We start from the raw sequence: 22,868 nt of genomic DNA, 5'->3' as shown, positions 1-22,868 counted from the left end.
TATCATATGATTTCACCCATGGAATTGAAGAAATACAACAGATGAACATAGGGAAAGGGGAGGAAAAATAAGATAAACACAGAGAAGGAGACAAACCATAAGACTCTTAAAGATAGAGAACAAACTGAGGGATGAGGGAGGGAGGTGGGTGGGGGATGGGCCAGATGGAGATGGGCATTGAGGAGGGCGCTTGCTGGGACCAGCACTGGGTGTTGTGTGTAAGTGATGAATTCCTGGGTTCTATTCCTGAAGCCAAGACTACCCCGTATGTTAACTTACTTGAATTCAAATAAATAAACCTTCAAAAAAGAGAAATTAAGATAGGAGACTAGCCCTCCTCGTTGTCACTAGGGCAGCACTGTTTCTGTGCTTCTGTGCTGGCAGACCTATGACCCGGCTCCTCACTGCCGTCTTCTCATGAAGCTTTGAGGGGCCCCAAGGTCAGGGCGGGCTGAGGAGCATGAGTGGGTCTCGGGAAGGGTGTCTTTCACTCGAGCACCATCACCTTCATCCTCACGCAGCTGCACAAGAGACGCCGTCTAGGGGGTTCCCCGAAATAAGGAGTCGTGTGTAAGGATGTCGGCGCTCAAAGCTTCGTGTCCTCAGGACGCCCAGCGGGTAGATGGCTGCGGTGAAAATGCTTCTGAAAAAGGTGTGCCCACACCGGGGGTGTAGCTCAGTGGTAGAGCGCGTGCTTAGCATGCACGAGGCCCCGGGTTCAATCCCCGGCACCTCCATTCCCCAGGCTCCTATATCTCCTCGAGGAGGGATCTTTTGATCCTGGAGTGAAAAAAATCCAGGTTTCTGTCTGCAAGTCTCCATCCTCCTAGGAGGAGGATGCTATCGTGGCGACCTTCTAGCCACTTTGGAACACAAGGTAGAATTCTAGCCACTTTGGAACACAAGGTAGAACTTCGTGCTCATTCACTCAACGTCAGCCTTTTTCATCCTCCACCCACCCTCGGCAACCAGCGCTGCATTCTCCAAGGTCTTCACTCCGCCATCACTAAGTTGGGAAAGTCAGAGTTCCAAAAGCAGGAAACCCTCTGACCGGAAAGGGCATCTGCTAAGACAGTGAAACCATACCCACCTAGCCTCTCCTGCACCTCGAACATCAGGAGCCAAGTCAACAGGGTTTTCCTGGATTTGAGGGAAAGTCTAAAATTAAAGGCCTAGAAAATCTGAAAAAGTCAACCTGCTTCGGTACCTTCAGAGGAAGGTTTCCGCTCTGCAACAAAAAACACGGGATTGCCCAGTGATGAAAGGTGGCCCGGCTGGCTGCATAATCTGCTGGGCCCTGGTCAGGGACTGCGGCTGGCCCTGATGACATGTCGGGTGACAGACCGGGGGGAGGCCAGCCTAGGCCGCTCATTCCCTGAAAGACCGAGAGCGAGATGTTCAAGGACACCGAAGGTAGCCACTCATGGCAAGCACTTGCTGCTCTCCCTGCCCTGTTTGGATTCCAAAATAAGGGCATAGTGGGGGAAACATCCCCCTCGCACTGGTCCTGAGCTCAGACTCCGCGTAGCTGGCAGAGCACGGCCTCCTGGAAAGGCTGTAAGAGAAGAAGGACGGCAGGTGCCATGAGCACTTACAGGAGAATCAGAGAAGCCGCTCACCTTCTCCCCTGATTTAGGGCAATTGCTTTTGCTTGTGGGGCGACTGGACCTTTCTCCACAATTTTTCAATCCACAGTCCTGATAACATAGTAACTTTGGTAAATCCATATGAATTCGATCATACAACCCAGTTTTATAAAGTAAAATAGTCTTTATGCCTGACCTAAACCAGGAGAAAATATTGCACGGAGAGACTTGAATGAGAAGCAAGAGATTTGAGGGAAAGAGCAGCTAACTTAGTTTTGAAGTTATCTCTACACCCAAGGTGGGGATTGAACTTACAACCTGGGGATCAAGCAGCCCAGGCTGTACCGACTGAGCCAGGCAGGTGGCCCAAGAGCTTCTATCGTTGATCACGAAAGAGGTGATTGGTTTGCTGTGGGCTAATTCAGTGTTTGTCGCAGATAATGAGCCACTCTCAGGAAACCAAACCACTGTATGAATCGAGAGGTGCTATGAAGGCTCTTCTTCAAGACTGTGGGAACCTTGTATCTCTTGCCCCGCCCTCCGGGGCCCCGTAAATTAGGGCGACATTGGAGAGTCACGCAAAATCACCAGTTTTCTGTGTACTAACTCACATCGGCTCTAGCGGACATGCTCCACCCAAAGTAAACGCTCCTTTCCTGCAAGAAGGGCCCCCAAGCAATCCCGTGCCTCCGGGTTGCACACAACATCCTCAACATCCAAGCCGCAGAAGACGTGCCGTCCACTCTTCCCGAGACCTGAGGCCCTCTGGGTCCACGCATCCCGCACACCCGGCGATTCAGCCAAACATAGGTCCTAAGATCACGTGCATTTATTGTTTCCTCCAAATGTCTTCATTAATTTTAATTCTGTACATATTATAAATGTGTAGTTATTCATAAGACAGAAATGTTTTTATGCCACACTACAGTCTGTAAATGCTGTGGGTTTCTCAAATTGTTATAAATAATCGAAGGCATACTAAAGAAAATTCTAAATGACTTATATGTTTGTATCTATTATGGAGTCCTGAGAAGATAATTTCCTTATGACAATGATTCTTAAACTTTAGCAAGACCACGTTCTTGAAATCTACAGTATAAATGAATTATATGAAAGACTTTGTTTTCTTCTGATGGAGCCGTCAGTTGCCGCTTACACATTCTTCCTGGAACATTCTTCCTGTGATCCTCACATCTTCCTAATATCCTATCCCTGTCTCTCTCCCCTGTTCCTCTCATCTCTCAGGTCATTGTCTCCACCTTCATGGCAGAAGTTGGTCTCTGGCTCAGGCTTCTCCACTCCAGATGCTTGAATACACACACACACAATCATGAGAGTGCCATCAAAATCGGCTTGTCTCCCAGACTTTGTGATACGTCCCCCTTTCTAATATGTCCCCCTTTCTAATAAAGAGCTTGTTACCAAAACTTGGTGATGCAAATGGGACTATCATACATCCTTGCACTGTGCTATGTTGCCTGATCTATTCTGATCGTGATTTCATTTAGAAATTAAAAAATAAAAATCTAAACTGTAATTGGAAAAATCTTCAAGAAGTGTGTGTGGGGGGATTCCAGTATGCTACTCAGCAACACCCTTTTTCATTCATTCCTACCTTGAATGTTATATGCGTGTGCATGTGGGGTGATGGCCAATCATAGGCACAGTGAAAATACCCAGAAGAATCTCTATAGTGTGTGTGTGTGTGTGTGCGCGCGCGCGTGCGTACGTGTGTGTGTGTGTGTGTGTGTCACTGTGGTGTGCATGTTGTTATGAGAAACTACTTGGCATTAGGCCATCTTGGTTTCACTGGTGACATGGAGAAAATTGTTGAACATCACTGGCCATTTGCACAATGAACTGAGCCTTTTAATTCTCCCTCCTGCCAAACAGTCTTGCAGCGAACCTACCATTACTGGTAGAGTTTTGTCCCTGTCTGGAATGTCTAACTTTTCAGGGCTCCGGGAAAGAACAGTATGAACCATTCTTAAATGAAGGATAAGTTAACTACTGAGATTAGAATACTAAAAATGTTGACTAGAATTTAAATAAAAATTTGAGAAAATAATCAATAACTTAAAATAAAAATGGAAAGCAGATGACAACCAAGGTCATAAAGATTCAGATCTGAAAACCAATTTCATTCACTGACATCAATAACTTCCTTCTTGGTATTCCTTATTATAGATACTAAATCATTTTATTTTATTTTGCCATATATTCATTCGACATTTCTAGGCCAATATCTTTGATGCAACATTTCGCTAATGTCTTGGCAATTACAGTTTTTAATAAAGTAGCATTTTATAAAAGTAGCCTGGATCACTAACGTTCTTATGTAAAATATTGAACATCTGCCCCCATAGCTTTTTAATTCAGTCTTCTTTTCAAAGAGCTCTTTTTATTTTGAATTTGTTTTATGTTTTGGTGTTAACATAACTTAAGTTCTAATGGCTTTGTTCCTTGATCAGCCAACACGTTTCTGCAAATAACCCCATTAGCACCTCACCATCAATGAAAACTACAAAACCAAACTTAACCTATGAAAGATCACATGTCCACCTAAAACCAGAAGGACCAATTTTGGTCTGCATTTTTTGCAATCATTTCTATCCTCATCCTATTGAGATACTACCACTTTTTTGACAAAAAAGAAAAAAGAAAAAGAAAAAGAAAACCATCAAATGAACCTAATTTAGTCTTCAATAAATTAAATTTTAAAAAATATATAATTTGGAGCCTGCTTCGGATTCTGTGTCTCCCTCTCTCTCTGCCCCTCCCCCATTCACACACTGTCTCTCTCTCCCTCAAAAATAAATAAATATTAAAAAATTTTAAACATATGTATAATTTTAAAATTCCAATTAGCTACTAATGTTAAACTGTAAAATTTTAAAAGTTTTTAAAAAATGTTTAATTATTATTTTTGAGAGAGAGGGGGAGAGAAAACCCAAGCGAGGGAGGGGGCAGAGAATCCCAAGTAGGTGTTGCACTGTCAGTGCAGAGCTCAATGTGGGGCTCAAACCATGAACCGTGAGGTCATGACCTGAGCCCAAGTCAGATGCTCAACCAACTGAGCCACCCAGACTCCCCTAAACTATAAATTTTTAAAAATAGACCTGAACACTTAAATATAACAAGATACGGAAAAAAACATAATTTCTCAGGTTTTCATATGCTTTTGGGTTAGTTGACAAGTTAACCCTAAAATATCATGTGCCACAATATGGTCCCACTACACGTGACTAGTGAAGTAAACCAAAATATGTCACCTAAAATATGCCACTTTGACATAAAAATTACTTTGACCAGAAGGCAGTTAAGAAGCAGCAAACACAAAATATCTCTCTACCCTTCCCCTTTCTGCCTGAAGTCAGGATCTAAAGTCTCTGTTTACAGGAGACGGACATGTACCAGCCTGGAGAGGCACCAGACGAAGCTGCAAACAGACCTTTTCCCCATTAGTTTCCTGCCATGTCTTTACTTTCCGCCTTGCTGCCCTTATCGCCTAAAACTGTCTTCCTCAGTCCTGTTGGTCCTGTTGTTTCTCTGAAAATTTCCTGCTCTTTGTAGAAGATGCTAAGAAGTTCTAAGCTGATGTTTTCAGCTACTGTTTGTTGAGGTTAATCCCACACGATATATACTTCACACGTTAATAAACTCTGTTTTTCTCTTATTCATCTACCTTTTGGTTAGAGTCCCAGTTGAGAACCTCGGATGGGTAGAGGTGAAGTTTTGCTCCCCTGTACTAGTCTGTTTCCCTCTCTTTGTTCTATTCAATGAGCAAGCGGACAGCCCCCATTAGACCCACACACTGTTAGGTGAGCCAGGTCCTCTGGGTATGCACGTGGGGGTGAAAGCCATCAAAAGATTCCCCAGCATTTTTAAGTCCTTATTTCCAGGTCTACACTCATTTCATGGGGAACCAGTAACAACTAATGGAAGTCAGCAGAGACAGGTATGTTTCTGAACTTCTCGGATTATGAGGCAGTGTAGTTCAGCGGTCGAGTGCATTCCTGCCCTTCCCCTTCCATCTCTTAAACCACACATGGACAGCCTTTCCTCACTTTCCTCTCATTGAATTAATTTACTCACTTTGCCCTGTTTATATCAGAGTTTGGTTCATACCCTGCATGGGTTGCCTTTGCTCCTGACCCATCTCAACGCCACGGGCCTCATCGTTACTGATGATGTCTGTCTTCCCAAGGAATATTTGATTGAAGGAAACAAAAGAGAAAGATCTGGAACTGGGGATGACAAAGTTACATCAAGCCTGAGGACTCGATTCCACTGGCAATATCTTGCAGAGGCATGAAAGAGAAAACAGAAAGAGAAAGAAAAAGTAACAGATGAGATTCTCAGTCAGTTATCTCTTAAAGGGCATTATTTTTTCAACTGTGCCTGGGTCAATGCACTAGCTGCAGGCCAAGGAGAAACAAACCTTCCCGGTGACCATCCTTTCCCCCTCCCTCCCCACCCTTCTATCTTCAGCTAGAAATTATCCTGTACAGTCACCAGAAGGAGCAAGCAACGGGTCGTGATGCTTTCTAAGCAAGTAAAGTGGGGTCCTCCACAGAAGAGAACTAATCACTCAGTGCTTCCAAAGTTGAGAAACGTGGGGGTGGGAGTCAGGGGGTTGGTGAATCCACAGTGTTCTGGTGCAACCAAAATAGGTCTCTCCTCCTTACTGGATGTAGGAAAAGTACTGTTTTTGTCCGAAAACATTCTCATCCCTCCGCTCTTTGTACACAACTTAACAGACCACGTCCTCCTTCACCGGTTCCTGAGGTGAATTCTTCAGAGCTCTGACATAGGGAACTTAGGGATTTCATGCTGTCAGGTTCTCCTCTGTATCCCTCACTAACCCCCCACCCCCACTGTTTTTAACTCTCTAAATAAGGTCATGCCTGTTATACAGAAGTTCCGATTACATAGAGAGCACTGGAAAAACATTTAAAGGCTCTGGAGTCAGAATGAAGGTCGTCAATGGCATAGACAGGAAGCAAAATGGTCCCTTGGCCATTAGCCATAAGAGCAAAAGGACTGAGTCCCATCTCCTCTCCCTGACTCCTGCAACCACGAATCCCGATGAGAGAGAGACAGTGCTACGTACTGGTTCAGAGCACCTAGCATATCCTGGATGTCATTACCCCCGCTCCCAGAAAACTGTTGTCTCCTAGCCTGTACCATAACCAAGTACTTGGAAGGGCAGTCCACCATTCCAGTAGGCCAGCTGCTTCAGAGAGATGGCGAACTCCAGAACATTAGCCCACCGCCATACTCCATCTGCTCCTGAAATGGTTTCTTATCTCAGAAAGAATGCTGTGCAATCAAAGGACACTCAGCAAATTCATGGATGGTGGTTTGGCCAGAGCATTGTGAGAGGTAAAGGCAAATCTCCACCCAGGGTCAGTTTCTATTCCGGTGACAACATACGCCAACCCTGTAGTGTGAACTTGGTCAGGTGTAATGAACCCGACTCGAGGTGGGTAACTGGTTCCTCCGTGGAATGATAACATGTGAAGACTCAGGGTTTGTGATGTTGTGAGTTTGGTCACTCAGAAGAGGCTCGAACCAGATCTATTTTGCTGAGCCCACAGTGACCTCCCAGCTCCTTGAACAAGGACAGTGGTGGCAAGGACAGGAGAAGCTTATAGACTTAGCAGAATGGGTCATCTTGTCCACCTGCCTATTCAGATTCCCCTCTGAGGACAGTGCTCTTTGGAGAGCATTTACTTGGGGAAGAAACGCCCTTAGACTTTGTACTTTTGGAGAAATCTAACCCTCGGCCTCCTCCCCAGACCTCTTTGTCACCACATCCCCAATAATTTTCCCTCCAAGCCTCTCTGTAATCATCCAGCCAAACTGTGAGCTGCTCTCAGTAATTAGCACGGACTCTATATCACCTCTGTCCTTGCAGGCAGAGTCGGCAGGTGCCTGAGTGAAGCAATGCTCCCTGGGAAGATCCGCCTTCCCCACCGACCATCAAGTACCCTGGAACCTGCTGGCTTTCGTGTGGTACAGCAGAACCACCTGGAAGCCCGGCTGGTCTTTTCCCTTCTTCAGTTGTGGGAAACACCCCATGAGACTGAGGGTGTGGGCTGAAAACGTAGAGAAGATGTCCTAATTGTAAGAGCCAAGGGAACATAGCTGTTTTCTCTGCCTGTGGTCCGTGGTTGTCGACCCTGCTCAGATACTCTGCTTCTGCTTGTCATGAACTGATGCTGTCCATGCCCAGTGTTATGGCTGTGTGGATTAGAGAGACCTCCGTCATGACTGGAAGCCCCGGTCCCACTGTAACTTGGTGACTTGTGCTCGAGAATCCAAGCTCTCCTGGCCCCAGTAGCAAGCTACAAACTATTTTATTAAAGAGGATAACAATTTTCAGAGGATGCCATAGTCTTTCCTCCAAATCCCAAAGGTGTGTCCTGTGACTCACTTGCAGAAAAATGCATAAACTCCAAATACCATGTGCGTCTTCCACAGACACTCTGAATGCTTTGCTGGGTCACAGAGGTCAGCTGTCACTGTGGCCTTCATACAGCCTGGAGCTGCTACAGACTTCCTTTGTTCCGGGCTTCACACAAAATAGGTAGCTTTCCTAGACACAGAGAGGGGGCTGGTAGTTGCCAGAAGCAGGGGTGGGGGGCGAAATGGGTGAAAGGAGTGATTCCTATTCATAAAATAAATAGGTCCTAGGGATGTAAGGCACAGCACGGTGACTATGGTTGGTAATACCTTACTGCATATTTGAAAGTTGCTAAGACGTTACATCTTCTCATCATAAGAAAAAAAACCATTTTGTAACAGTATACAACACGAGCAACTGTGCTGGTCATTTTATAAAGCATACAGATACCCAACCATTATGTTGTACATCTGAAACTGATAGAATGTCATATGCCAATTATACCTCAATTTAAAAACAACTGGTTTTTAAAAAAAAACAAATCTGGTAGCTTTTCAAGTACAAATGACTCTGTATTGTCTCCGAAATTTAAGGAGGCTCCCTAGACATTTTACTTCTTTTCTAGTGGGACGAGCCAGAAGCAACAGCTTGTTGGTCACCCCTGAAGGGTTATGTCAACATGGTCGATAGATAGGTCACAGAGATGACAGGCTCTTGAACTCTTGTGGGCTGTGCTTTCACACTGCGGCCTGCTCGTATTAACCAAGGAGTCTACACTGGCGGTTGCTTGTAATCAAGGACTCAAAACCAGGTCCAATAAGCGTGTTACTATCAATATAACGGACCAGCGCGATATCCTGCACAATGGAGAGGTGAGCGGTGTCCCAGGACTCGATGGTCAAAGGCTAGGCATGCCCTGTGCTCCTAGGTGAGACTGGAAATACCTCACCGGCCCTGCCAGTCGGAGGCGAACCATGCCTGATGGCTGTGTTACTCTGCCAGGTCTGCCGGAGCAAAAAACCAGAGATTCGGTGGCTTCAACAACAGAAATTCATTTCCTCACAGTTCTGGAGGCTACATGTCCAACGTCAGGGCGTCAGCAGGTTTGGTTTCTTCTGACGCCTCTCTCCTGGAAGCAGCCGTCTCACCACGTCCTCACGTCTCTCCTCGGTGTGCGTGCTGTGCGCGTCCTCGTCTCCTCTTCTTGTAAGGTCACGGTCCTTACCTGAGTCATACCGGATTAGCCCGCACTCATGTGACCTATCTTACCTTAATTATCTCTAAGTACAGTCACAGTCTGAGGTTGGGACTCTGTGGGTTGGGACTTCAACACAGAATTTTGGAGAGACAGAAGTCAGCGCGGAGCAGTGGTCAGTTTCCATCGACACGAGGAGTGAAATATTTTCTGCGGCAGTAGGTGCACATGAAGTACGAGTGGCCGCGACATTTGCTCCAGGAGGGAAATCCTACCGGACGTGGAAGCGACCGCTTCATTCGGCTCACGATACCATGCCGCCATTTCTCACCATGACTCTGCTCTCTGCACAGGCCAGACAGGCAGCGGGACGGCCAAGTGCTAAGAATCACCACCCTCTGCATCTTTCAAGTCCCTGCCGGTGGTTCTTGTATTTGGAATTCTTCCAGGACCGCAGTATCCTTCGCAAATATTATTTCCGCAAGTGGAGAGAACTCTGACGGCTCCCGACTGGCGTTTCCTAACTTAACATCTCACACGTCAGGAACCCGACTCAGATCTCCTCGAACCGAGAGGAGGCTGGCGCCACTTGAGCAGGGAACTTGGCACACAGCTAAAAATGTACACGGTCAGTATTACTTTTCAAGTCTTCCCCAAAGGAAGTCCGCTCACTGAGGCGATTGTAAGAATGTTTGCAGATGACTGAACACGATTCTGAGCTGACATTAGGTATCGGAACACATTAAAATGTCACTGTGGTCTATGGTTGGGGGGGGGGGCTTATAGAGGTCATGTGAAGAGTAGAATCAGGTCTATTTTACTGCAGCCCTATTTGGATCCCCGAGTCTGCCCCATAGCTACTTCGAGACCCAGGATGCCTTGCTGCAGTAGACACAGCCACTCCTGTATCCCATCATCACAACTGAGTCTGGGAGCCATTGCAGTTGTAACGTCCATCTGTCCCTCCGGGCCTGCAGAGAGTAGCCCCGCAGACACTTTTACGAAGGATGCTGTTTTCTCCTCACCAACACATTCCTCAAGGACTCAGAGAAGAGAGTCCTCTAGACCAGGAGTTGGCAAACTTTGTGTAGATGGCCAAAAAGTAGATACTGTAGAATGTGCAGGTCACATGGCAAAATCAAGGCTATAGATACTTACATAACGATTTTTAAGCCTGACATTAAAGTATAGTAATATTTGAGTCCAGTTATTATTACTACCAACAAAGAATGGAATTATCTTTGGGGGTGACATTTTGTTTAACTGGAGTTCCAAGTTAATGTTCCTGATCACAGAAATTTCTCAGCATTCTTGGAGATGATGAAACAACGGAAAGAAGAGAAAAATGAGAGACAAGATGTATTTCCTTCGGTTTCGTTTATTCTCTGAGTGGTGCCTGGGACACTTCACAGGACACAGAGGAGGGGGGAAGGCCTCCAGGGTTTCCCTCATCCCCACCCCCTCCTGTCCCCTCCTCACTGACCACCCCGCCGGGACAAAGATATTGGGCAACTGGACAGTCGCACTTAAGGAACCCAAAAACACCCAAAGACACCCAAAAACTTGAAAACGGTCCAAATACTGGCGAAAAAAAAAAGACAAGAAAACACTCCTAATAAGGAGCCGAAATAGCTCAGCTGGGAGAGCGTTAGACTGAAGATCTAAAGGTCCCTGGTTCGATCCCGGGTTTCGGCAGGTGCAGTTTTGGTTCCCCTGAATGAGCCACGTGGGTGTGTTCCAATCACACGTCACACGTGGACGCGGAGATCCGAATTTCTTACACTTGCCACGTGTCACCAAGCGCTGTTCTCCTTTTACCTTTCCGCCTCTTACGACAGTAACAGGCGCTCGCTGGGGTCGCACCTGCACGCGGTGCGCGTTGTCCACTGCGTGAGCGGGGCTGGGGAGCCCTCCCTTCGCTCCCCTCTGCTCCCCTCAGTTAGGTTCTCATCCCCTCCGTTCCCCTCCCCTCCGCTCCCCTCCGCTCCCCTCCACTCCCTCTTCTCTGCTCCCAACCGCTCTCCTCCCCTTCCCTCCCTTCTCCCTCCGCTCCCCTCGGCTCCCCTCCTCTACCCCCTCTGCCTCCGCTCCCCTCCCCTCCTTACATCACAGTGACAGCGACACGTCTTCTGCAACTTTGTCAGGGTCCCGCGTCCCTGTTCGTTCCTGTGACCAAGGTTCGCACAGCTGTGGGAACAACAAAAGTGCGCTGCGATCGCGACCCTGTTCCTGAGTGACAGCACAGCTTCTGTGCAATCGGCCCTTTTCAGTAGCCCAGTCGTCTGCATGAACACCTTGTTCACGGAAACCAAAACAGCACCTGCCGAAACCCAGGATCGAACCAGGGACCTTCAGACCCTCAGCCTAACGCTCTCCCAGCTGAGCTATTCCGGCTCCTTAAGAGAGGCCTTTCGCCCCGCCCCCCCCCCCCCCCCCCCATACTTAGACTGTTGAACTTTCGGTTTTTTGAGGGGTGTTTTTAGATTCCTTAAGTGCGACTGTCCAGTTGCCCAATGTCTTTGTCCACCCAGAAAGACTCGGAGTCTGCGGTCTTCCTCCGTGCACGGTGCTCGGACTCTTGGCAGGGTGGTCGGTGAGGAGGGAACAGGAGGAGGGGAGCCCCAGCCCGGCTCACGCAGTGGACAACGCGCACCGCGTGCAGGTGCGACCCCAGCGAGCGCCTGTTACTGTCGTAAGAGGCGGAAAGGTAAAAGGAGAACAGCGCTTGGTGACACGTGGCATGTGTAAGAAATTCGGATCTCCGCGTCCACGTGTGACGTGTGATTGGAACACACCCACGTGGCTCATTCAGGGGAACCAAAACTGCACCTGCCGAAACCCGGGATCGAACCAGGGACCTTTAGATCTTCAGTCTAACGCTCTCCCAGCTGAGCTATTTCGGCTCCTTATTGGGAGTGTTTTCTTGTCTTTTTTTTCGCCAGTACTTGGACCGTTTTCAAGTTTTTGGGTGTCTTTGGGTGTTTTTGGATTCCTTAAGTGCGACTGTCCAGTTGCCCAATATCTTTGTCCCGGCGGGGTGGTCAGTGAGGAGGGGACAGGAGGGGCGTGGAGGACGAGGAGGAGGACGGAGAGGACAAGCCGGCGCCCACCTGCCCGCGCTCCTCACTTGGTGACAGCCCCTGCTCACAGACTGCCGTGTCGGAGGGGAGGGTCTGCCCTGGGGTGGAGGCCCGCTTCTGGCATCCTCCCGCCTCGCCCCCGCCCTGCCGGGCTCCGTGCCTGGGTGCCTGGAGGTCCCCGCCTCCCCCACGTGCCTGATCCCGGGGCCTCTCCGCGCACCGGGTCCCTGCAGCGCCGCCGAGCGCAGGTCAGGTGGCCGCGGCCGGGATCCCAGGAGCAGAACAGGGATCCGCGGCCTGCGGGACGCCTGGTGCGCAGGCACGCGGGGGGCCTGGGGACTGGGCACCCACTCCCCCGAGGGGCTGAGACACCCCCGGGGCAGAGGCAGAGGGACAGGGAGAGGGTGTGAGGCCCCGATGCGGCGTCGCGGGCCTGGTCCCCTGATAAAACGGGCGCACTGGGACCCGCGCCCCCCCCCCCCCCCGCGGCCTCCCCTCCAGGGTCCCCGTGCTGCGGGAGGACATCCGCGCGGAGCCCCTCCCGGCCCCTGCCCCAGTCCCTTGCTGACCTTCAGCGCTGAGCTGACCGCAGGCCCCTGCCCCAGTCCCCTGCTGACCCTCAGCGGTGAGCTGACCAGCACAAGGCAGCAGGAAGACCGACGAGCCCGTGTGCGGGTTCAGGTGGTCCGGGTGGCTCTGAGTGGGTCAAAGGCCGACGGGACGCAAGCCCAGGAAGGGGTGAGGCCCTCCCTGGACACCTGCTGGACAAAACCCTATTGGTGAGAGACCCAGGCTGGCCGGCGGCAGGGCCCCGTGGCTTAGCTGGTCAAAGCGCCTGTCTAGTAAACAGGAGATCCTGGGTTCGAGTCCCAGCGGGGCCTGGAGTGTCTGTGGGCTTGCCCCTTCCGCTGAGAGGTGCTGGCCCTTTCCTTTACACTGCGATTTCTGCAGCTTTTTTTTCTACCATGGCCCCCCCCTCCCCCCCCTCCCCCCCCCCCCCCCACACACTTCCCGACCGTCTCCCCGCCGCCCCAGACTTTGGACAAGGAAAATCCCAAGACTTCGGAAACAAAATGGAACAGACTTCAGAAACAGCCACACAACGCAGGAGTGTAAGAAAGCAAAGAGCTGTGCGACGATCTTAGCCTGCTACTCTGTTTTCTCGGGGTGCCTCTTCGTGAATGCAAGCACCATGCAGTGTATTCCAATCCTGATTTCGTATAAAGAGCTGTGCACGGATTAGCCGAAGTCCGGGGAGGGAATACAGACTGCGGGCATGAATCTTAATGTGGTGGTGGCCAGTGCCCTTGAGGTTATAATTCAACTGTGCTATAATTATAACATATTTATAGTCTACTATATAACTATGTTATAATTATACTTATAGTCTATTATATAACTATGTCATAATTATAACTATAACTGTATTATAATTCAACCCTGGGGACCCTGGGGTGGCCGTGGAGGTGGGTGTACTGAATCCAAGACGTGTGTGAAAGCGTACTGTGAGTGTTGATTGAATGTTGGGCCCAGTGCAAGGAGACAATGGACAGGAAGCCATCCTCACTGCCAGCCTGGCCCTAAGTGTCTCTTCTCCACCTGCTGTACTCCAGCCATCAGAATTGCCCCCAACCTCGGTGGGCATCAAATCAGGGCTCATATCTGCTGTGCTCTAACAGAAATCCAGAATCTCTTCTGCTGTGCAGAGGCCGCGCCTTCGTGCTTTTGAGATAAGAGTCTGGAGTATAATATGTGGTCATCCCAGGGGCAATAGTTCGTGGCTTTCTCCCCGACATGGGTTCTTCCTCTTGACTGTACCCATCGTTCAGAAAATAAATAGATAAATAAATAAATACATTTTTTTAAGGAGAGGGAAAATACCATTAAAAGTGGTAATAAAATATAAACTTTTTTCCTTTCTTCCTTCTCTCTCCACCTGTCAATGTATTTTTCACTTGCTTTCTTAATGTCATTCTAATTAAGTAGAATTAACATTGTGAATTATCAGCATGAATTTTATTGTTCAACTTTTTTTCCTACATCAGCTAACAAAATATAAGCTAACAAAATATAAGTTTTAAGGTGTCATTATTATGGAGTTTCAAGATGGTCAGGGTGGATCTCGGGGTTACTGGAGTCGTCTGTGTTAGGATCAACAAAAGGCTCCACCTGCCGAAACCCGGGGTCGAACCAGGGACCTTTAGATCTTCAGTCTAACGCTCTCCCAGCTGAGCTATTTCGGCTGCCTAGAGGAAGGTTTCCTGATAATTGGTTTTGCAATACTTAGATTGTCTTCTACTTCCAATTTAGGAGATTTCAGATTCTTCAAGCGTTGCAGTCTAATCGTCCAATACATGTACCTATCCAGAAATCTGGGGGATCTCTTGTCTTCCGCCTGTATTAATATTGCATATAATTCCTGGCAGGTGGGAAGGTGGGTGCAGGAGGAAGACAGAAAAGAGGCGTAGGGTTTCCTCCGAAAGCCTTTCTGCTCTTCTGCAACTTGGCTAATCCAGACACATCTCAGAAAATTAAGGAAACCAAAGAAAACATTTCGTGAGGTCCCTTACATAGGAGAAAGTCTTTGTGACCCTGGGTCAGACAAATATTTTGTAGATACAGCAGCAAAAGCATAAAAGTTTGATAAATTTAACCTCATCAAAAAACTTTCAATCCTGCTCTGTGCAAAACTGTTTAAGAGAACAGCAAGGCCAGTCACAGACTGGGAGACAACCTTTGCAAACCATGTTTGCACCTTTGTATCTTATAAAGGATTTGCGTCTAGAATGTGTAAAGCGCTCTAAGCAGCCAACAAAAAGAAAACATGATTTTAAAACAGACAAAATATTTAAGCAGATGCTTCTCCAAAGAAGCAATAAGGATGGGAAATAAACAAAAGGTGTTCCACATCGGTCATTAAGCAAAACATGAATTAAAACCATAATGATATACCATTGCACTTATGACTTGCTAAAATTTAAAAATGCCAGGCATACCAAATGTTTGCAAGAATGCGGAGGAAATGAAACTCTCATATCCTGTTAGTGGCAAAGGAAAACAGCACTACTTTGAGACACTTTGTCAGTTTCTTAAAAAGTTGAAGATATACCTTCCCCGTGATGCAGCCACTCACATCCTAAGTATGTATCCAAAAGAAAAAAATAAAACTATTATGTCCATACAAATTCTGGTACACAAGTATTCATATGCTTGTAAGAGCCAATAATGGGAGAGAACCCAAATGCCTTTCCCTGGGTGAACTGATAAACAAATTGTGGTCTGTTCATACCATGGAATATTCCTTGGCATAAAGTGGAATAAGCTATTGATATGTACAACATGGATGAATCTCAAAATAATTATGATGAGTGAAAGAAGATCAAAAAAGTAAATATATGATTCAATTTGTGTAAACCTTTAGAAGCAAACTAATGTATAGTGACAGGAATTAGATGACTGGTTTCTTGGGGTTGGAGAGGCAGGCAGGAGTATGACAGAAGGGGAACCCATAAACGTTTTCTTCCTCTCTCTCTCCCCTTCCCAGCCTCCCTCTCTCCTCCTCCCTCCTCCCTCCTCCCTCCCTCCCTCTTTCCTTCTCTTTTCTAGACTTGCCAGAGAGCTGTGGGGTTAAGACCATTTCTCAAGATACGGAATGGAGGGAAGCAGCAGGATTGGAAATAAGTGATAATTATTTTCATTTTGCACGTAGGATGTCAAAGTGCTTCCTTGATTTTCCAGAGCATGAAATCCCGGTCTTGAAAATGGCTGGTGAGAAAGGTAAGGTTCCATGTAGAGGGTAAGGGAGGAGAATGAGTACAGACCCTTGAAGAGGTGGGTGGGTGCAGACAAGATGGTCAGTGAAGATTAGGTACAATGATCTATGGAGGAGGAAAAAAACGTGGAGAAAAAGAGAATGAAGTCAAGTGAAACTTCCAACTGGAGACTTTCTGTGGCAGTGGTTCTCAAAAACAAAACAAAATACAGGCATTAGGACGGTAAGATCTTAGAGAAGACTGACCCTGACAGGGAAGAACTTAGGAGCAGCAATAGTATCAATTTGGATTTAGAATTTACTATTCTTGAGTATAGCCAAAAAACAAATTCCGATTTAGAAATACAATTAGCGGAGTTAACAGAATGCATTTTCTGGCGCGCGCGCGCGCACACACACACACACACACACACACACACACACAGCCTTGCCCAAGAATACAGAAAATAGCTGTATTTCCTAATATATCACAAAACAAGCAGCTCTCACCTGGGGGTGTAGCTCAGTGGTAGAGCGCATGCTTTGCATGTATGAGGTCCTGGGTTCGATGCCCAGCACCTCCAGGGGCACCTCCCTTTTTCCTATCCCCAGTCACCAACCAAATCTGCTTTCCTGCCTTTTGTTACGTTTTTTTTCTTCTGCTCTCACGGAAAGTAAACATGACTGGCGCAACATCAGAAGGAAGAAAGGGGGAATAAAGACTTATTCAACAACCCCGAATGCAGCCAACATAACCAGCTTTGTCACACAGAGTATCATTTTACAAAAGGAGGTAAGAAAGAGGAAGAGAGGGGGAGAGAAGGGGAGAGAGTTGGGGGGGGTGAGGAAGAGGAGAGGGAGAGGGAGAGAGAGAGGAACCCAATTTCATTAGCCTGAACAGCTAATCCTAAAGACCGAGGCATGGGAAAAATTAGGGTGACGTGAGCAGGATTCCAACTGTCTCTGGAAAAGTACTTTGGCCGGCAAACCAAAGCTTTGGAAAAACCACTATTGGTGAACCTTCATCACATACCAGGAATAGAACACATGAATCCCAACAAGGACTTTTGTTTGTTTCTTCAGTAAGAGCCTGAAAAATGACAGAGTAAGGAAAATCCCAACTCGACCTGCGTTCATTTTGGAGACAAAGTAACGTTCATCCTCTGCAGCAGAGAATGCTTCACTTTCCGATAAATCCAGGGAATGGAGAGCTCTTGTCTTCTAAGAAGTCAACCACGCCCTTGTGTCCTTCCCATCTTCCCATCCCACTGCGTCTAAAGAAGGTGGAGGAGCCCTAGGTGTGCTGTGGAGGCAGGAGACCCTCCCTGTCAATAAACCGGCCCCGTGGACAGTATTTCTACTCAAAGAGTGTCCTTTGGGGACTGGTGGAACTGATGGCCTAAGTGACCTGCACGTTCTGTGATTGCTTCTCTCAAAGTGGCCACTCCGGGAAGCCACCCTGCGAGGCGTCCACGAAGGATCACTGTGCTGTGAGGGAGCCCAAGCTAGAACCGTGAAGAGAGAAGGGAACAGAAAACCGCACAGGGTGGTGCCCCCTGGCACCTGTGAGGCCAGCCTTGCTACCAGCTCCGGGAAGAGCAGAGAATACTCCAGCTGGCTATAGGAGCAGAGGAAGGCCCAGCCAAAATTTCTGACCCAGGGAATTGTGAGCAAATGTGATAGATGTCTGTTTAAAGTCACTCGATTTTGAGGAGTTTGATACACAACATTGTATAACTAAAATTGTCCCAGACTGGCAACGATAGGCAAAGAAGACATCACCACCTTATCCGGAAGCTGATAGCAGGAGTGGGACTTTTACTGGTGTTCTCAGGAAAATGTAAGGCCATGATGAGAAGTATAAATGTTTTACAGATGAGATCAGTCTAGGAGCAATCTCATTTTTTCCCCACAAATACCAATAAGTTCTTTACTAGTCTTTTAAAAATGTTTTAAGTTTATTTATTTAGAGAGGGGGCAGAGGGGGAGAGAGAGAGAGAGAGAGAGAGAGAGAGAGAGAGAGAGAGGATTCCAAGCAGGCCCTGTGCTATCAGTGCAGAACTCAACTTGGGACTTGATTCCGCGACCCTGATCATGGCTTGAGCCGAAATCAAGAGTCGATGCTCAACCCACTGAGCCACCCAGGTGCCCAGGTGCCCCCTTTATCTTCTGGTCTTAATGGACAACTTTAAGTCCTTACTCTACCCACTCCTAACCGGCACTCTCCTCCCAGACACATGAATGTCCGAAATTCAGGGTCAGAGATGTCTCGAGAATTCCAGACTCCGCTTGTAATGTGTTTAAGAGACACCCTCAAGGGGCTATCCTGTAGATACTTGAAATATGCCTGTCCAAACTCAAACTATTCGTTTCCCCCCTTACTGCTCCACATACGCGCCCAAAGCAAAAGCAAATCAACAGACCAGTCACAACAAGGACAAAAAGAACAGAACTGTCTCCCCTCCTCCTATAGTTACTATTTTGTGCAGAAGGCGTCACTATCTGCACAATTCAAGCTGCAGGGCTCCCTAGGTGTAAGTATTTGCTCTAGGAAGAGCCCGAGCCCTGTGATTGGACCTCGTTCCTCGTTCTAGATCTCTCCCCTTGCCTTTCATCCTTAAATTCTTGTTCAACTCGTCTGGATCCTGGAAGGAACCTCGGAAGCTGCGTGCCTAGATGAGGACAGAGTAGAGGTCGCTGGATCGCACCCGTCAGGGCTGTCTCGTGCTCTCGTCCCCTCAGCGCCCTGCTTCTCAGAAGCCAGCTGAGCCCTCGGGCGGTGACAAGAGGAGGGACACGCTGGCGGTCGTTAGGCGGCGCCCTTTCCGTACAGAAGCTGGAAATAATGCAGAGGAAACAGGAAACAACTCCAGGGGCCGCAACTCCGACCCTCGTTGAGAGGCTGAGACCCCAGTGAGCCGCAGACCTCGTTACAGCGGGTGCAGCCTGAGCTCGCCGAGCTGGGCGCGTCTACTTTCTCCGACGGAAATACAACGTGAGCCGCGGATGCGGTTTTCAGTTTACAGGTGATGCCGTCCCCTGCGGCTGGGGGTGTAGCTCAGTGGTAGAGCGCGTGCTTCGCATGTACGAGGCCCCGGGTTCGACCCCCCGGCTCCTCCACCCGTGCTTTTTCCTCCACTATTACGTCGTTCCCGCTGCGTGGGGTTTGGTGCCGCCCGGGACGCGGGCGTTCTCGAAGAAACACGGGAGAAGAAGGCACGGCCGCAAGGCCGCCTGAAGCCCCACGGGGCAGCCACATCCACGGGGACGTGTACCGCGGGTCTCACCTGGCAGAACCCCTGAAGAGCAGGGCAGGAAAGGGAAAGAACACGTCTGTGACGTTTCCTGGGTTTGAGGAGCACCATGCGGTCCAAGGCGCGGCGGCCGGGCTCCTCTGCTTCCAGCTCGCCCCCAGGGTGCCCCCCACCGCGCCCCCCGCTTCCGGGGACGCCAGGACCGCGCCGGTGCGAACCCCGCCAGGCTCCCGCGGGGTGGGCAGTGGGCGCCTACCAGCCCTGCGGGAGTTTAAGCCGTAATTTGGGAGCCGGGGCGAGACGGTAAGGGACAGGTCCTGGGGTTGGCGGCTCGGTTATTTTGTATTTTTATTCCGAATCGGCGCGACTCTCGCAAGTGTACCCAGAACACACCCTCGAAGACCCCAACTAACCCCGCCACCCCCTCAACCAAAACGCCTCCTGGAGCTAAGTCTCGGGGACCCGGACATTTTGTTCTTAAACCTTTAGGTGGATTAACACCCCTCGGAGCACCACACCCAGAGTCCCGCGGGGACGGGGCCACCGGGGTCTTGGTGGGATGGGGTGGGTGTACAAAGGGTCCTGTGTTCACACAGACCAACACTTGTTACAGAGACGGCGCGGACGGCGCAACCGGGAGCATCTCTGCGAGGCGCCCGTCTCCCGCGCGAGCCCCGTGCGTGAGCGCACCAGCCTTCGCCTGCTCCTTTTGTGTTTTCAACCGGGGCGTCGAGAAATCTGAAAGATGGTGCCTAAATCCCCTCCTTTGGAAAAACTAAAAGCACGTTCCTCATCGCTCCTCCAGGATCTCGAGAGGGAGCAGGGACCCATCCCCCCCCCCCCCCCAGCTGGGCTTCCTCCTGGGCTCGCGCCGCAGACGGACCCTGTACCAGCGAGGCCACAGAACTTCCTGCCACCGCCATCGCTGGGCTGTGGTCATCCAGGCGTGTTGGCGACACGCCGCTGGTGAAATTACCTGAGCAAAGGCTGAGCGAGCGAGCGTCCCTTGTGATTCTTCCTCCTGACTCCCGACTGGGCGCAGGAACCAGCAGGGGAAACCGCTGGGACCACCCTCCTCCATTTTGCCACGCGCGGGTTCTCCGGGCACGATCCTGCTCCTGCTCTTTATGGCCTTGGCCTCGCTGTGATTGGTGTGGAGCCCTGGAACTGCCTCAGGGAAGCTCTCGGGCAGCTGCTAAATAAAAGTCAAGACAGACAGTAAGTCCCCCTCGGGCCATGTAATTCACGAGGGCATCCCTATTTGGGATACACTTTTTCCAGGGGGAGGGAGTAGCTGACCCCAGAACCTAGAAGCCGCAGACCCGGACATGCATGGCCCACCTCAACCAGGTTGGAACCCCAAACGTGCGGCTCCCCCCTTGGGGCAGTCTGGCTGTATCACAGATTTCCCGCATCAGTACCGGGGGGCCTTTGCACCGCCAAAGCTTCTCGCTGTCACCCGGGCAGGAAATGCTACAAGAAGGGCACAAAAGGGCAGAACCCGAAACGTTGCCTCAGGGAACTTAGACCCAGATGGAAAGAGGGTACAGATCCCACGTAAAAACCAGTATGTGTATGCTGTCACATCGGGTCAGGACCTGGGCCGGGGCCTCGCCTTCCGGAGACCCACAGCGAGGCACCAGGGAGGCGCTCTGGACGCAGAGCAAGGACCTCTTCTGAGCAGGTTCACAGTCACAACAGCTCCCCCCCCCCCCCCCGGGGGTTGTGGACAAATATTCCAACCTCGATCACCACAGCGGCTTCCCTGCTGTTGTTGGAAGTGATCCCGGATGGTCGGTTCTCCTGTCACTTTCCATCGGGCTCTCTTGTCCCCGTGCGGAACCTGTACCTTCCTGACTCTCTCCTTTGACCGCGTGTCGCTCCTCCGGCTCACCCCTGCGCTCCTCTGCCCGGAATCGCCCGGCGAGGCTCCGTCGTCGCTGGGAAGTGGCCGGAGCGCGCGCCCGGAGGGAGACGACCTTGAGGAGGAAGGCGGTGAATAACCCCGTCGCCCCGAGGTGACCTGTGGATCGGAGACAAGATGTTGGAGCAGGACTCAGCGGCTGCCGACCCCCTGGGGACCGTGCGGGGACTTGACGACGGCGCGCATCCCCCTTGTCCCCGGACGGCTCCGGTGCGCGCTGACCGCCCCCCCCCCCCCCCCACGGGCGGCGGGTGTAGTGGGGCGTCCATAGGATCGAAGCGCCTCCCCAGACCTCTTTGTCCACCGCGAAGGTTCCAGAATCGCCAGCCGGGAAAGCGCGGCCGCGGGAGCTGAAGGGAGCGGAGCTGCCCGAGGAGGCGGCACGGGGGCGAGCGCGGAAAGGAGGAGGGGGCGGTGGCGCAGGACTCGGAGAGGAAAAAAGGGGCAGAGGGGCCGCGGGGTGGGTCCCTGCACCCGCATCTCCACCAGAGCGCAGGCTGCGGTGCGGGGGGGTGCCTCGTCTCTGTTCCCACCCGTAGGTTCCCGTCCTCCTGCGAGAAGTGGGCTCAACCCCGGGTGCCCCACGGGAACGCGTAGCCCCCTTTGCCCCGGCTGTCAGGGCTCTGGGGGCGGCTCGCTACCTCTGGGGGTAACGTTCCCGCTGCGGGTTCAGGGGGCCTCCGAGGCACCCGAAGCCCCTCCCCTGGACGCAAGCCTAAACACCCGTCACAGGAACGAGCTGGGGTCCCAGCGCCCGGGGCTGCTGACCGGCCGACCTTTTGCTGCCCAATCAAGATTCTGGGGGGTGGGTGGGGGTGCAGGGGCGAGTGGGGACCGGACGACCGGCAGGACAGGTGCCTCCTGGGCCAGCAGTGTGTCCACTGAGGCAAGCACAGCTGAGGGAAACGGGGGGCGGGGTCTGAGGTAGTTTCTCCAAAGGCCTCCTTGTCTTTCTTCTTCCCACTTCTTAGTAATAATTACGAATAAATCTTAGTAATAACGAAAGCGGTCCCGTGCTCTCCCTTCGGGTGGATTCTGTACTGTGCGAAGCAGTCTGGTCGGGAGATTAAGGGACAACTAAAGTGCGCGCTTTGCGGAGACGGAAAAGTGCGGGGCCGAGCTACCCGGCTCCAAACGCCTGGAGGTGCCGGGGATCGAACCCGGGGCCTCGTGCATGCTAAGCACGCGCTCTCCCGCTGAGCTACACCCCCTCGGGGCAGGGGTTTCGGGAATGGCCACTGCACCGTCTGGATCGGTTGGCAGGTCCTTCCACCTCCGAAATCTTCGGACTGAATCCTGCCTCGCAGCTGCGCCCGGGGAGAAACGCGTCCGGAACCGAAGGCCCCCCACCTTCCTCCCTAGGCGGCCTGCTGAACCTTCAGATCCCCCTTCTCAGAAAACGTCCTTCTCTGCCCACGAAGCCACCAGACAGACAAAAGGTAGCGCGGGGACACAAGGACGCGCCCCGTGGACACCCTGGAGACGATCGGCTCCGGTGTGGACTTGGGACAAGAGGGAATTCATTCACAGCACGCGACCCGCCACACGCGGCAAGGGTGTGTGTTGGCCACGTTCAGCACCGGCTTTGGAGACGCGACAGCGTCTCTGTTCGGGCGCCGCGGTGGCTCTGGTTTTGAGGACAACACACGAGAGGACACGGCATTGCCCC

The 22,868-nt window shown here is 50.6% G+C and overlaps 9 non-coding genes across 9 annotated transcripts; 5 read left to right on the top strand and 4 right to left on the bottom strand.

Annotated features, from left to right (window-relative positions):
* Positions 1-665: 665 nt before the first annotated feature.
* TRNAA-AGC (transfer RNA alanine (anticodon AGC)) lies at positions 666-737 on the top strand. Its single transcript has one exon. It is a non-coding gene; the product is annotated as a tRNA-Ala (tRNA).
* A 10,075-nt stretch (positions 738-10,812) lies between these two features.
* TRNAF-GAA (transfer RNA phenylalanine (anticodon GAA)) lies at positions 10,813-10,885 on the top strand. Its single transcript has one exon. It is a non-coding gene; the product is annotated as a tRNA-Phe (tRNA).
* Positions 10,886-11,511: 626 nt separating this feature from the next.
* TRNAL-GAG (transfer RNA leucine (anticodon GAG)) lies at positions 11,512-11,584 on the bottom strand. The gene has a single exon. It is a non-coding gene; the product is annotated as a tRNA-Leu (tRNA).
* Positions 11,585-12,020: 436 nt separating this feature from the next.
* Positions 12,021-12,093, bottom strand: TRNAF-GAA (transfer RNA phenylalanine (anticodon GAA)). Its single transcript has one exon. It is a non-coding gene; the product is annotated as a tRNA-Phe (tRNA).
* Positions 12,094-13,077: 984 nt separating this feature from the next.
* On the top strand, positions 13,078-13,151 carry TRNAT-AGU (transfer RNA threonine (anticodon AGU)). The gene has a single exon. It is a non-coding gene; the product is annotated as a tRNA-Thr (tRNA).
* Positions 13,152-14,440: 1,289 nt separating this feature from the next.
* Positions 14,441-14,513, bottom strand: TRNAF-GAA (transfer RNA phenylalanine (anticodon GAA)). The gene has a single exon. It is a non-coding gene; the product is annotated as a tRNA-Phe (tRNA).
* Positions 14,514-16,533: 2,020 nt separating this feature from the next.
* Positions 16,534-16,605, top strand: TRNAA-UGC (transfer RNA alanine (anticodon UGC)). The gene has a single exon. It is a non-coding gene; the product is annotated as a tRNA-Ala (tRNA).
* Positions 16,606-19,068: 2,463 nt separating this feature from the next.
* On the top strand, positions 19,069-19,141 carry TRNAA-CGC (transfer RNA alanine (anticodon CGC)). The gene has a single exon. It is a non-coding gene; the product is annotated as a tRNA-Ala (tRNA).
* Positions 19,142-22,338: 3,197 nt separating this feature from the next.
* TRNAA-AGC (transfer RNA alanine (anticodon AGC)) lies at positions 22,339-22,410 on the bottom strand. Its single transcript has one exon. It is a non-coding gene; the product is annotated as a tRNA-Ala (tRNA).
* Between the last annotated feature and the right edge of the window lie 458 nt (positions 22,411-22,868).

The sequence above is a fragment of the Panthera pardus genome, unplaced genomic scaffold (assembly GCF_024362965.1).
Source record: "Panthera pardus isolate Hobbes unplaced genomic scaffold, ASM2436296v1 HiC_scaffold_17, whole genome shotgun sequence".
Classification (NCBI taxonomy): Eukaryota; Metazoa; Chordata; class Mammalia; order Carnivora; family Felidae; genus Panthera; species Panthera pardus.
This window is presented reverse-complemented; position numbering and strand designations above follow the sequence as displayed.